The sequence below is a fragment of the Kogia breviceps genome, chromosome 10, assembly GCF_026419965.1.
Source record: "Kogia breviceps isolate mKogBre1 chromosome 10, mKogBre1 haplotype 1, whole genome shotgun sequence".
Lineage (NCBI taxonomy): Eukaryota > Metazoa > Chordata > Mammalia > Artiodactyla > Physeteridae > Kogia > Kogia breviceps.
The window spans coordinates 8212511-8226702 of NC_081319.1; the positions used below are offsets into that span (position 1 = coordinate 8212511).

The following is a 14192-nucleotide window of genomic DNA, read 5'->3' on the forward strand; positions in this document are numbered from 1 at the left end:
AACTGGTTTGGTTTTCTGTAGACTCTGTTAATGCAAATGGGGTGCTGTAGACTTCTGTCTGTGTCTCGGGCCCAAGAGCAGGCAGGAGCGGGGGCGGGGCGAGCCCCAGGGCTCACTGTCCTCCTGTGCCCCCGGTCGCCAAGCTCACCTGCCCGTCGCGGCCAGCACGGGGAGACGCAAGGGTATTTGGGGGCTCTTGAGTAAGTGGTAGGCGAGCAGGTGCCAGGGAGAGAAAGGGACAGATGATCTAGAAAGCTCGGAGATAAATGGGTCCACAAACTGCTGGAGGAAAATATGTTTGTTGATGAGAAACAGTTTACTTTTTCCTCTTGTGTGATAGATACTGAACTGAAGTATGAAGTAATCTTTTTTTGTCAAACTGAAGTTCACCGACATACTAAATAAAAATCTCTGGGTCTTAGGCAGAAAAATCACAAGCACGAAACTGGGAGATCTTTGTGGGGAATATTTCCTCATCATCCTGGTTCGTTTCTCCTCGGCGGCAGTTAGAGCACTGCTAACGGGCCTCGTGGTGTCTGTGGGTGTCCCCTCCGCTCCGACGTGCCTCTCCGGGCTGTGGCACCGAAGCCTGCTGGTCGGTCTGGGGAGAGTCTTTAGAAGTACCTCATTAATAGGTGACAATATTGTGTGCCTTTGAACCCTCCTTGGACACAAAGGGGGGAGAAAGCTAACCTTTTATTTGGCACACTTAATAGCAATTATTTTTAAATGTTTTTTAACACAGAATTGCTTCTTCATGATTAAGAATTAGAAGGTATTTTGAAGTATACTTCTCTGTACTCTCTGATTTGCACTGATGTGTGAACCTTAAATATTTCTCTAATATGTATTTGCTGGGGTTTTTCCCTGACTTACCTCAGAAGACTTTTGTCTAATTCTGCTCATCCATAGCTTAGCGTAATATTTTTTTTCTGTCATGTTACTTGTGTGTCTTTGTCTTAAGTGGATGGCAAATGGGAGTCAGGTTTCTGACTGTTGGAGGGGAGATTACAGATAAATAAGGCTAAAACTATGCATGTGGTAGTGGATTAGAATTGGAGACCTTAAAATGAACTCATGTTTAGCTTACTATAGAGTCAGATGGACACATACAGAAATATTTATAGATCTGTGTGTGTAAGCGAGCTAGTTATTTTACACGTGTGTTTCCTTTTTCCGTGAGCTGCCAGCGCCCAGAAGCGAGGGCAGCACAGTTGCAAGGAGCACACGTAGTGCCCTGATCTTGGTATTTAATAACATTTTCCAAAAGAAGGAACCAGTGCTTCTTGGAGAAAGGGCTGAATCCAGGGCTGGGGCAGGAAGCAGGGAAATGCTAGAAAAAGAGACAGAAAAGGGGGGAAGGGAGGCGAGAGGAAAGGAAGGGGGAGAAGAAGAGAAAACAAAAACCTGACGGACGTACCTCAGCCAAGAGATCAAGGTCAGCATCCAGTGTTATGTTGAGGGCGTGTGTGCTCTTGCTGTGATGCCCTGGAAGTGACATGTTGCCTCTGTGGTCTTCCTCCTCCGAACTCAGCAACCTCAGTCAGACTGTGAGAAAAACGTCAGGCAAACTCCAGTCGAGGGTCATTCTGCAAGATAACCTGACCAGCGTGCCTCAAAACTGTAAAGGTCATCAAAAACAAGGAAAGTCTGAGAAACCAGCACTGTCTGGAGGCACCTAAGGAGATACGACTACTAAATGTAATGTGCTGTCCTGAATGGGATCCTGGAACCAAAAAGGGACATTAAGTAAAGACTAAAGAAATACAAATAAAATATGAACCTTAGTAATAATAATGTATTAATATTGCTTCATTGGTTGTAACTAATGTACCAGACCTAATGTGTAGGATGTTAACAATAGAAGAAACTGGGTGTGGGGCATATGGGAACTTTTCTGTACTATCTTTGCAACTTCTCTGTAAATATAAAACTCTTCTAAAATTAAAGCTTTTTTTTTTTAAGTACATTACAACATCAAAATAAGGAGACATAGTGGCATGAAACTATTCAAAGAATGTATTGAATATTGGAAAACCAAAGTCATCGAAACATTTTTTTCAGTGGTAAATTGCACAGTTTCTAGGTTCTAGTAAGGTTAGTTATTGAATTCTTTTTTTCTTTCATTTAATATTATATATTACATTTAGTCATATAAATTAATAAAGCCCTGTGTAGTGCATTCCATAAAGTGCATTATTTTGTACTATGTTAAAATTTAATCCATAAATGAAACATGAAGGAAGAATTCTGTTTTCCTCTCGGTTGTCTTACTTGTTTTATCAGTTTTGCTTTCTTGTGCTAATACTTTTACTTCATAGACTGTTTCCACCTCAGAGGATGTAGCTTACCCAGCCTTTACGTTCCATCAAAAGAGAAAACGTGCACCGTTTACGATAGGCCTCATCGTCTTCAGTTACCATGTTTTTATTAGTGAATATATACTTGTAAAAGTGGTTTGAGTAGTGATCCTCCCAGAGCAATGTGAAAGTACAGATAGTTTTATCTTTTCTCCCGTTCTCATCGGCAAAGGGTATTTGCTGTTAAATAATGAGGTTTTCTTCTAATCTCAGATACTTCATGTTGGCACCTTTTAGGGATTTTTTTTTTTTAATGCATTTTCACTGGGTAATCTGATGGGCTTCTTTATAGTAGCTTTTTTTGGTTTTGTTTTATAATAAGTTCATGATTTTTCAGCATTCTGAGTCAGCCCTAGGTGGTAGATATTTTTCTTAGTTTTCACCAAATTCATGAACTGCCATGATATAAAGATCCTCTGTAAAATTACTCTGCGCCCTTCAATTTTCTATATCAGGAGAGAGTTTTACAATTCCATAGTGGTTGCTAACTTGTGTATCTAAAATGCTTGTTGAAATTGGCAGTCCCTTCCAGGTTCCACACTTGTCACATGATACCTTCATTGTCATAACTTGTAGCAGTGTCTAATTGTCACCGGAGGTTTTGGTACGATGACTGTACTGTTGAGAGTTTGGGTTGGCATGACGCGGTAATACTTGCTATTTGCATAAGGTTGAAGTTTGTAAAAATACGTTTCCCTTTTTAGTTTTTCACACATTTTGTAAACCATATAGGAATGCTTGTTTCAATGTGCTTCTGTGTATATTTGGCTTGATTCATAAAACTGAGATATAACCTTGACTGGTTCAGAATTTAGTTCGTCATTTAAAAAAAAAAAAAAAGAGGTGAGGCGAGAACATATTTTTCAGAATGCTTGGAGCAGAGTAATTATGAGACCTTGAAGGAACTACCAGTTCCTTCTAAATGTTAGATGATCAATAGTTACTTTGGATCAGCACTCCCAGACCCCCAAACATAGGCAAGCAGTTAAGAGCTTTCTCTAGTTTAAAACAAAATGTCAGAATCAGAATCCTTTAGTCTTGTTCTGGGGATTGAAATTGGATGAACCAGAAATGATATGTAACTTCCACATCATGCTGTTGGAATTTTGTATTTTCAGTGAATTGTTCAAGTTTATCATTTGTTATAGTCGACTTGAAAGTTAAAGTCAGAGCTTTTTTCCTGCCTTCTCAATTTATACTATCTTTACTTTTAAATCAGAGGAACACATGTTATGAGATCTCCTTGGAGACCTTCACAGCCTGGGAAGAAGACACGTTAGGATAAAATACAAACATTTTCAATTGCAAAGGTACCTTGAGAAATCACTAAATGTAGTAGCTTCATATCACAGGTAAGGAAATGGAGGCCTAGAGAGGTGATGTGACTTATCTCAAGTCATTCACTGAATAGAATTGAAGCCAGTAATTCTCAGCCCAGATTTTTCCCCATTATAACATGAATTGTGTCAGAATTTTTATCTTGGGTGCCATTGATTCCTTTGTTAGTAGAACAGCATTTTAATTGAGTTATTTAAAATGTCAGTTACGGGCTTCCCTGGTGGCGCAGTGGTTGAGAGTCCGCCTGCCGATGCAGGGGACACAGGTTCGTGCCCCGGTCCGGGAGGATCCCACGTGCCGCGGAGCGGCTGGGCCCGTGAGCCGTGGCCGCTGGGCCTGTGCGTCCGGAGCCTGTGCTCCGCGGCGGGAGGGGCCGCGACAGTGAGAGGCCCGCATACTGCAAAAAAAAAAAAAAAAAACACACAATAAAATGTCAGTTAGACATAGAATGACCATATGTTCTGGTGTCTCTGAGATCGGCCGGTTCCCACTTACTCTCTTGGCATCATTATTAGTAGTCCCCTGTATCACTCTCCCAAGTGTCTGGGTTCAGATGGTAGATTACATGTGGTTGTCCTGTCGGAGGGACATGCTGTGTTTATTTGCACGTCTTCTTTGTTCTCTTAGTCCCACACAAATAGTCATATTCTGGAACACGGGTACATATTGAATTGCTGATTTTGCTTACTCCTATTGATTTTACCATGTAAGTAGTACCCATTGTTCTTGTATCTTAGAGAGATTCAAGCATTAAAATATGATGGGCCTCAAATGCGGAGGCTTGTTATTTTTTAGGTGATTCTGCAGAAGTCACTTGTGGAAGCCTGTGAGGTGCTTTACTGTGCTGCCCCTGCCCTAGAAAGCACGTTTCATTAGAGCCTTTTACCTCGTGTTACTGGAGTATGGGCAAGAGTACCAATCAGAAATTAAAAACGTATGTGTCAACGTTAAAATGTGGAGTCAATATAGTTTTGGAGGGATGATTCTCAAACACTAGATCATTTGGTCGAAGGCCTCATTTTTGTGGGAACTGGGTCACAAGGCGGTTCAGTGTCCACTGCCTAAAACCCAGCAGTATGAGGTAGTTTTAAAATTCTCCTCCTCCTTGAACAGATTGTAAGACTAGAGTTTTATGGCCTGAACCTTGACTTGATCCTGGGTTTCTGTGGTTTGGTGGTTGGTCTTGGCCAGGCACATCCCACGTTTGTACAGTTGAACATGCGTCCTCAGCATGGGCAGCTGGGCAGATGATACAGAAGTTAGCCTGGCTGTGCAGAAGACATTCTGCTCCCATCACGAGCTTCAGACCCTGCCTCTTGTTGTCAAGGGAACTTGTATTCGAATGAAAGCTTCTTCAGTGGTAGAGGAAATTTTCACCTTGAGATGCTGCTGGTCTTGTAATTCGTTTCTCCTTACGGGGCTGAATATTGTAACCTGTACTGTGATCTCGCTGTCTTCTAGTATTGGGGGTTTTCTGTGTTGGTCATTTATGCTGCTAATAGTTGAGTCAGAACAGAATGAAGCATCGTGATTTTGTTCCCCTGCCCACTTAACTTGAGATTTTGATTCAGTATCTAGTTGTAGCGGTGAAAATTTTGCTAATTAAAAAAATTTGCCCCTTACATTAGACTCTCAGAGTTGATGTCTTCTTTTTTTTCTTTTTTTCCCTTAAATTTATAAGTTAAACATAAGCACAAATGTTTGATTGTACCTCGAAATTGAGTTTTTTCCAGAGGGCCAAAGGATTCCAGTGTTTGGAATTAACCTAATGTCCTTTTATGTCTTCCTTGAAAAAAAAATACACAGTACTTTTCTTCACTCTTTATAAGAATTTAAAGGGATTGACCTAAAAGGTTGGGTTCTCTCTTGAATACAATATTTCCTAACCCTTTTCTTGCCACCTAAAAAAATGATAGCATTTGTGTGTCAGACACTTCCATCAAAGAGGTGATTGATGCTGGAGGCCAGAGGTGCTGCCATGGGCTTAAAAGTTGTTTTGGCTATTCTGGGTCCTTTTGCATCTCTGTATAAACTTTAAAATTAACCTGTCAGTTGCTAAAAAAGAAAGAAAAGGTCTACTGGAATTTTGGATGAGATTAAATTCAATCTGTAGATTAATTTGGGGACGAACTGACTTACCAATATTGATCTGGTAACAATATGGTCCGGTTTATGTGGTTTAAAAGGATGACTCCAGATGCTGTGAAGAGTGAACGGGGGGTTAGAGGTGAGGCAAGTGGCAGCAGGGAGACCAGTTAGGCTTTGGTCCAGTCCGTCCGAGGGGTCATGGTAGAGCACATTAGGACCGTCATGGTAAAGACGGAAATGGGTGGGGTTGGGGATATATTTTGGAGGTAGGATAGACAGCGCGTGCAGCTGGTTTGGATGTGGTAGGACAGGAAAAGCTCAGTCTGTGGATGAATTTTGGCTTTAACAGCTGGGCGCATGGTTGTACTTGCTAAGTAAGATGGGGAAATCTGAGAGAGGCAGTAGAAAGCTTGGCCAGGGGTTGCGGGGGTGGGTCGTGTTGGTAATCAGGAGTTTTGTTTTGGGCCTGTGAGATGACCAAGTAGAGATATCAGACAAGGGGGCGGCAGTAAGGAGAGAGATCAGGGCCCGAGATACACTTAAAGGCATGGTGTTGGCTCTGAGCCTGTAGTCCAGGTGTGCAGAAGAAGAAAAAGTCACCTAGGACTGAGCCCTCTCTCACTCCAACATTGAGAAAGTAGAAGCATTTAGAAAAGACTGAGCAAAGGAGATCCAGGAAGAACAAGACCAGTGGCGGATGAAGAAAACTAAGACATTGTGATACCACGGAAGCTGACAGAAGGAAACAGATGAGAAGTCAGATGAGACAAGACTTGTTTGACTAGGGAGCAGGGACTGTGGACGTGGGGAACGTGAAGGTTTTAGCAGGCGTGGCTTCGAGTGAAGGGGTTCCCTGGAAGACCGACCGGTGTGCGCTGAGGGGAAGCCTTAGGGGACGGAGGAGAGAGCAACTCCCACCAGCTCTCAGGAACTTCTGCTGTGGAGGGTGGCGGAGATCACAGGATTGCGGGGGGGCTTTGACGGGACTATGCGGTCGAGAAGGGGACGCTGATGAGGGGTGGGGCGCCAGCTGTGTGAGTGAAATCCCGAGGGGGCAGCGAGGTGGGAGCAGGCGGAAGGCTCGGCCTTTGTTAGGAGCAGGAAGGCAGCACATAGGCACAGTTGCAGGGGCACCAAGTTCCTGCCGTTTTTTTTTGTTTTTCAATTTTTGGGTGCGCTGTGCGGCTTGCGGAATCTCACTTCCCCAACCAGAGGTTGAACCCGGGCCTTGGCAGTGAAAGCCCAGAATCCTAAGCACGAGGCCACCAGGGAACTCCCCTGCTTTTGTCTCCTTAACGTAGTTAAGGCAGTTTCATCAGCTGAGATTGGGGTGGGCTGGCGGGTAGGCAATTTGAGGTGTGAGCCTTTGAGAATGGGAAACAGAACATGCCAGGAAAGTTTTGTAGGATCACCTGATAGTGAGGATTGCCCATATAGTAGATGCTTGCTTTGGAATTCTTTCTCATCAACTGAGAGAAAACTTCGAATGTGTTTAACTTTCAGATATAACTTAGAAATGTTGTTGACTGTGAAAGCAGACGTGCTAGTACATTTTCTTGTCATGTATAGAGGTTTAATAGAAACTTTTTTAAAACATTCAGGATTTGATATTCACTTTGAGCACCTAGAGACTGAGAAGGAAAGGACCCACAAACTCAAAAGAAAAATGGGCAAAAGCCCTGAACAGACGGTTTGCCCAGAGAGAAATGCAAACTGCATCTATTTCTTACCCGTTAGGTTGGGAAGCATCTTCACATTTGCTAATAGACTCTGCAGTAAGGGTATGAGGACACACACACTCTCATTTATTACTGGTTGGAGCGCTACATAATACAGTCCCAAAAGAGAGGAAGCTGCTGAGACCAACCAAAAGTACTGTTTGGCCTTTTACCCAGTATTCTCATGAATTTGTTCTATAGGTACACGTGTACCCGTACAAATGACTATACTTGGAGTTATTCATTGAGTCATTGTTTATCGTAACAGAAGGTTGGAAACTACTTTGAGTATTCATCCTTGGGGGCTGGTTGATTAAACTCTGGTACATCCACACAGTGAGATACTATGTGATTGTTCAAAAAGGAAAATCTCTACCAGCTGACACAGAGAGCTTTCCAGGATACGTTTGCAAGTGAAAAGACCAAAATTCAAGAACAGCATAGATAGCATTCTGTTTCTTTTCTAAAAGGGGAGGAAATGAGTATACATTTATTTGCTTGGTTTTGCATAAAGAAACATCAGAAGAATAAACAACAAACTAGTAAGTGATTACATCCTGGAGTCAGAGGGGAACGGATTGCCTGGGGACAGAGCAGGAAGTGAGACCTCTCGGTGTCCATCTTCTCCTGTCATTTTGATTTTGAACCATGTAAAGATATGAATCTACTTTAGCCAAAAAAAGAGTAGGTACTTTACAGTAAAGTTTTGGAAATCATCATCATCTTCGTCAATGTCATATTATATAAATTGGTTCGTGAAGGTTTGTGATGCAGCAGGAACGTAAGACAGATACAGTAACGGGGTTTTGTAATTTAGGAGCACTGGAATTATTAAGAAAATTGCTGAATAGGTGTTTATGTTTCTGGTCAAATTAAGAGAAAACAGTATCTAAAGAAAACCTTGTCAAAGTAACTGAACCTAAGGTGTATCTTACTGTAATTCTCTCCCCCTTTTTTTTTTGGGTGGTACGCAGACCTCTCACTGTTGCGGCCTCTCCCGTTGCAGAGCACAGGCTCAGCGGCCATGGCTCACGGGCCCAGCCGCTCCGCGGCACGTGGGATCTTCCCAGACCGGGACACGAACCCGCGCCCCCTGCATCGGCAGGCGGACTCTCAACCACTGCGCCACCAGGGAAGCCCTCTTACTGTAATTCAATGATAGCTTTGTTATTTTTAAAAATCTTCTTAATTGTTTTTCTCAACCACTGCGCCACCAGGGAAGCCCTCTTACTGTAATTCAATGATAGCTTTGTTATTTTTAAAAATCTTCTTAATTGTTTTTGGAAGATTAACACATTACATTTGGTTTTTAATTGTTAAGAATGTGTCATCGAATGAATTTAAAGTTGCCACAAAATCTTTTTCTACTAATATACGTTACTGTTTTGTATTTTATTACAGACCTTTTTTTTTTTTTTTTCTGGGAACATTTCTGAACTTCAGAATGCCCCTGAAAGCTAAATGGTTCATCTTGTTTCAGATGGAGAGTTTTGATTGTTGAAAGCTTGTAGAGAAAATGTGGGAACATGGAGTCGTGTTCCCATATCTTTTGCATTTTCAGAAGAGCTTAAACTGGGTGGTACCTGGGATCTACAGTCCTTTGGATGAATGGGGCATTGTTCTGGGGGAATGTATCTTCCCCTAAGATGCTATGACATCGAGTCCTTGAAATGTATATACATCCATCAGATCCCTGTACCTAGCCATCCATCTTTGTTCATCAGCTCAGCCATGGCTTTGCACCTCTAGCAGGGTGCCTGACACATGGTAGGTTATTGAATTAATTTCCCTGGGCTTCAGTTTCCTCATTGATAAAATAGGATGATAGTGTTTGTGCCCTGCCAGCCTCTCTGGGTGATTCTCAAAAGCAAATGAGGTGATCATGTATTGTGAATTCTTTGTAAATTGAACGTTTCATCTCTTATTAAGGATTTTCCACATATTACTTGATAAATAAGTTCGGAGCTTTCTTCATTTTATCTTTTTCTAGATGTAGTGGAGAGCATGAAAACATCCCTCTTTTCCCTTTAGTTTCTCTGAGTTTTTGTCTACCTGTCAATTGGGGATAAAACCTAGGGTTCTTACATGAATTAAAGCTAGTGTATATAAACTAGTCATCACAGTGATTTGTAGAAGTAATTGCTAACAAAATGGTAATTTTTTGTTTTGTCATTGAGTGATTTTTTTTTTCAACCGAGGATGTTTACTATTCTAATATTATCATCAGCCACCTGCTGAAATACTTGGCACATAAGCTGTTGCTCACCCTACAGAACAGAGAATTTGAAACAGGGGTCTGAGGAAGGCTTCATGGAGCTGGTAGCATTTACTCAAGTACCGTTGTCTCGTGGGCTTATATGCTGTCCGTCAGTCCTCCAGTGATCAGCCCTTAAAGAGGTATTTTTTTTTTAAGTTGGATATACTCAACCATGCTCAAATTAATGCCACAATTATGAGGGGAGATTTGGGGGGGGTGGGGATTGGTGGAGAGTAACTAGTAGATAATAGAAAAATTCCACTTGTAAGTAATCTTTAATCCGCAGGATTTTTATAGCAGATGTTTGCATTTTACCTACCGCACAGTACCCTGTGTACCTGCCATGCTGGATAAATAAAAAGTTCTGATGAATTTGCACCCTGGTGTCATAGAAACCAAAGATTAAAGATTAAAATAGCACATAGTGATCTGGTCTCCTAGGGCAAAGTGAAGCATGGTGCTGAGGCAGTTATTTGGGTAATTCAGACCCATATCTAGTTTATGAAAATGGAGGCAGCATTTATTGAACACTTACTGTGTGCCAAGCTCTATGCTAAACATTCTATGTATTATATTGGTTAATCTTTAAAATATTCCTTTGAACTGTATGTCTTATTATCCTGACTTTACAGGTGAGGACATTGAGACTCGCTCGGAAAGATTAAGTAACTTGCGCAGAGTACACTAAATGACAGAAACAAGACTGAAACCTTGACTTTGTCCAACACTAAAACCTGTGGCTTTTTTCCTCCGGGTAGTACAAGCAGTCATCCCTTTGCCAGAGGACTTTGGTTTGTCACTTTTCAGCTTTGGTGGTAAAATCTTGACCGGTAGAAATGGAAGGCTGCAAGAGAAATAAGCAAAGCAAGTGTTTTCCTTCACCTGATAAGATGTTATGCCACTACTTTTGATCAGAGAATGACAAGAGTAAAATATTATAGGAAGCCCAACTAAAATATTATAGGGAGACCAACTAGGACAAAGACCAACCAGCAGCCAGCAGACAAAGAAGAAAGCAGCTGAGTTTACACTTCTGAAAGTTTGGGCTGAAAATGAAGTCTAACTGGTGTGAAAAATTAAGTGTGGGTGTTCCAGATAGAGCTACTAGACTCTTCCCGTATAGGGGTTGGGAATTCCATAGAATTGAAGATTCATATTTTTGCCTATAAATCTTTATCTCATGTATTTAATTTGTATAATAATATCCTTTCCAGCCTGGTCTGGATGGTGACATCAGACAGCACGATTTGAACACCCTCCCACAGGGAGCTCTGACGTTCAAGTTCCAGACTTCACATTCATCTGGCTTCTTAAATCATGGTCTCCCGGAGTGTTTCAAACCCAAATTGTAGGGAATCTGAAGTTTACTCTGAAAAAATTTCTTGTCTGAGAATTAAAAGCTACAGCTGTGTAGGCTTGTGCGTGCCCTCACTCTGGGTTTACTGGAGGAGTAATTTATTTTCTCCTGTGGAGGACTGTTTAGATGTCTTGAAAGTGTGTGAAAGGAATTTTTGATCTCCAGGGCATATTAAAATGATTAAGATTTCAAAAATACTAATTACTGCTATACACAAGGAAGAGATCTGAGAGTGATAATTTTAGTAACACTGCCTGTTTTGCCCAGTAGTCTCTTTGTAAAATCCTATTTGTGAAACAGTATGTTTAATTTCGGGAATGTGGCTTTTGAGTAGAATATAGTAAGTACATTACTTGAAAAAGGAACGGGCATTTCTGTCTGCTATTTTAATCGTATTAGTCAGCATCAACTCACAGTTTCTTAGTGGCGACTAGAACTGGAGCAGCAGACATAGCAAAATATGCTGAAGCTTCATTTTAGGTAAACGTCAAACCTCCCAAACTTGCTGTCGTTCCGTTTAGTGATTTGGTCATCATCAGGTGAGTGACTGAGCTGGAGGAGAAGGACAGGTGATGAGAGCTGAGGAACTCGAGGCGGTGTGCGTCACGCTGGTTGGTGGTATTGAAGTTGCAGACGAACAGGAGAGTGCAGACCACTTCTGGGATGTGTCTTTTGTAACCCTCCTCTACCATCTGTCTTCACTGAAGTAGTGTAGCAAAAACCTCTTAGGTTTGTGTCCTTAACGCTCCGCAAATATTTTCTTTCAACAAATCAGTGATTTGTACTGATGATTTGAAAGCCCGCAGGTTAATTGATCACAGACTAATAGGGTATTTGACAGGCTTGGCCATCCTGCTTACTTAGCTGGAATAGTGGGGATGCTTTGTAACCTTCCCGTCGAAAACAATTGTATGTGTGTGTTGGGGGTGTCAGCAAGAAGCTGACTTTACTGTTTCTCTAGTGATATGATACCTGCCCGGACCTAGAGCTATATGACCGCCCCTTTCTCCCATTCCCCGAGCTCATGGGTTCTCAATAGGAGCGATTTCACCCCCCAAGGGGTGGGAATTGGGGGGGGGGTGCTAGATGGTTAAAAAGAAAATCTTACTCCGTGTATGAAGCATGTATACACACACACAGTATGTAAACAGATATACATTATATTTGTGGTATTAAAATTTCATGGAGGGGCAGTTAGGAGGGAAAAAAAGCTCTGAAAAGACTTCGTAGGTGTGCGGAGTGGGGGCAGTCATGGAGAAAGGTTGAGAGACACTGCCCTAGCTCCGTTCAGGTAAGGAAGAGTGGGTGATGGTATCAGTGTCACTTGGCGTACAGAGAAGGAAATGAGAATCTTCCATAAACAGCTTCAGTGTTCTTGATAAAGTTGGTGTAGTTCTCACGAAAGTAAGGGTTAACAAAGGTTGGGATCTTGTGAAGGGAAGGGTTTAGACCTCTTCTACGGGAATAAGGGTGGCAGTGTATGCTAGCCCTCCCCAGTGAGTGGCCAGGTGGGTCTGTTTCTTAGGAAAATCATGAAGGTGCTGAAATCTGCCTTGTGTCTCCTTAAGGGTCTTCTGCTTTTTCCTCTCCTCTCCTAATGAACACTGTATTTAGCGAGCTGTTTAATGGGAAAACTCACAATAGGCTTGTATATACTAAGGTGAAAAGGACTGATGATAAATTAATGTGTTATTATTTTCGGGGACACTTGCATTTGAGCAGGGGGCCATCCTCAGTGTAAAAGAGCAGTAGATGCTTAGGTAGTCTGACAGGTGAGGTCAATGGTTCCTGTCCCAGGGACCTGGAAGAATGATTGCAGCTGGTCTGCAAAAGCATATGCATGTCGAGAATTATCCATGGTCGTAATCGAGAGTGTCTCACAGGCGTATATGTACTGCTGTTTTTAAAATGTATATATGCGCTTCTCTAATGGATAAAATATAAATTAACAGTATTACTAAGTTTATAGTACTTCATTATTGTTATATGTTTCCTCGATCCACAAATACGAGGAGCCTTGCTTCTACCCTTTGAGGAACCTCATCCTGAGCTGTGTTCGCTGTATTGGAGGGTCGCTACATTGCAATGCAAATGGAGCGCTTACACATAGGCCATTGTACACACAAGCCACCGTCAGGGGCGCCCTGCATGTAGCTCCTTGAGGGTCTTGGGAATTGGGGAAATCCCTTGAGTAAAATGTTTGGTACAGAACTGTGTTTATTGACTGTTTCCCCCCCCCCCCCCTTTTTTTTTTGTTCAGGCACTGGAGGCAAACACTGCTTCAAAGTAGTTTTTCAGAAGTGGTTGAGAATGATTCACTGGCACTTTAAATCTTCATAATTTTTAAACTTTTGTTATCTCTTATAATATCACGAGAAACAAGATTGGCACTAACATTTCCAAACCTGTTGTCTCTTGCCCGAACGAGAGTTAGGCCTTTGTTTGAGCCTTGTTTATCCTGGGGGTTGTGACAGCTATTTGAGTTGTCCCATACACTGCCCATGACGTTCTGTGTCTTGGGTGTCTTGCATGTCTAAAGAAATGCTTTTTTTCCTAATACATACACACACACATAAGGAATTTAGTTGGGTAAGAACAAGATGCCAAAAGCCTTAAAACATTTTTCTTTTAAAGAAGTAATGCCGGGCTTCCCTGGTGGCGCAGTGGTCGAGAGTCCGCCTGCCGATGCAGGGGACACGGGTTCATGCCCCGGCCTGGGAAGGTCCCACATGCCGCGGAGCGGCTGGGCCCGTGAGCCATGGCCGCTGAGCCTGCGCGTCCGGAGCCTGTGCTCCGCAACGGGAGAGGCCGCAGCTGTGAGAGGCCCGCGTACCGGAAAAAAAAAAAAAAAAAAAAAAAAAAAAAAGAAGTGATACCTGTCCTCTCTATCCTTGTTTACTCTGCTCCCCTGCCTCCTGCCCTGACCTGCACAGATAGGCCAAAGATTACGTAGCACTTTAAGCCAAGTTGCATTATAACAAATTACAGTATTAGCACAGTTCAAATTAATTACCTTTTACTTTATTTGGTTACAGAGGGACTAACAGACACTTAGGAACTTAATATCTCTTGTG

At 42.2% G+C, this 14192-nt stretch overlaps 1 protein-coding gene across 3 annotated transcripts in view; it reads left to right on the forward strand.

Annotated features, from left to right (window-relative positions):
* The window catches only part of RAD18 (RAD18 E3 ubiquitin protein ligase), a 110268-nt gene that overhangs the window by 83759 nt on the left and 12317 nt on the right, over positions 1-14192 (forward strand). The gene's annotated exons all lie outside the window — the stretch shown is intronic.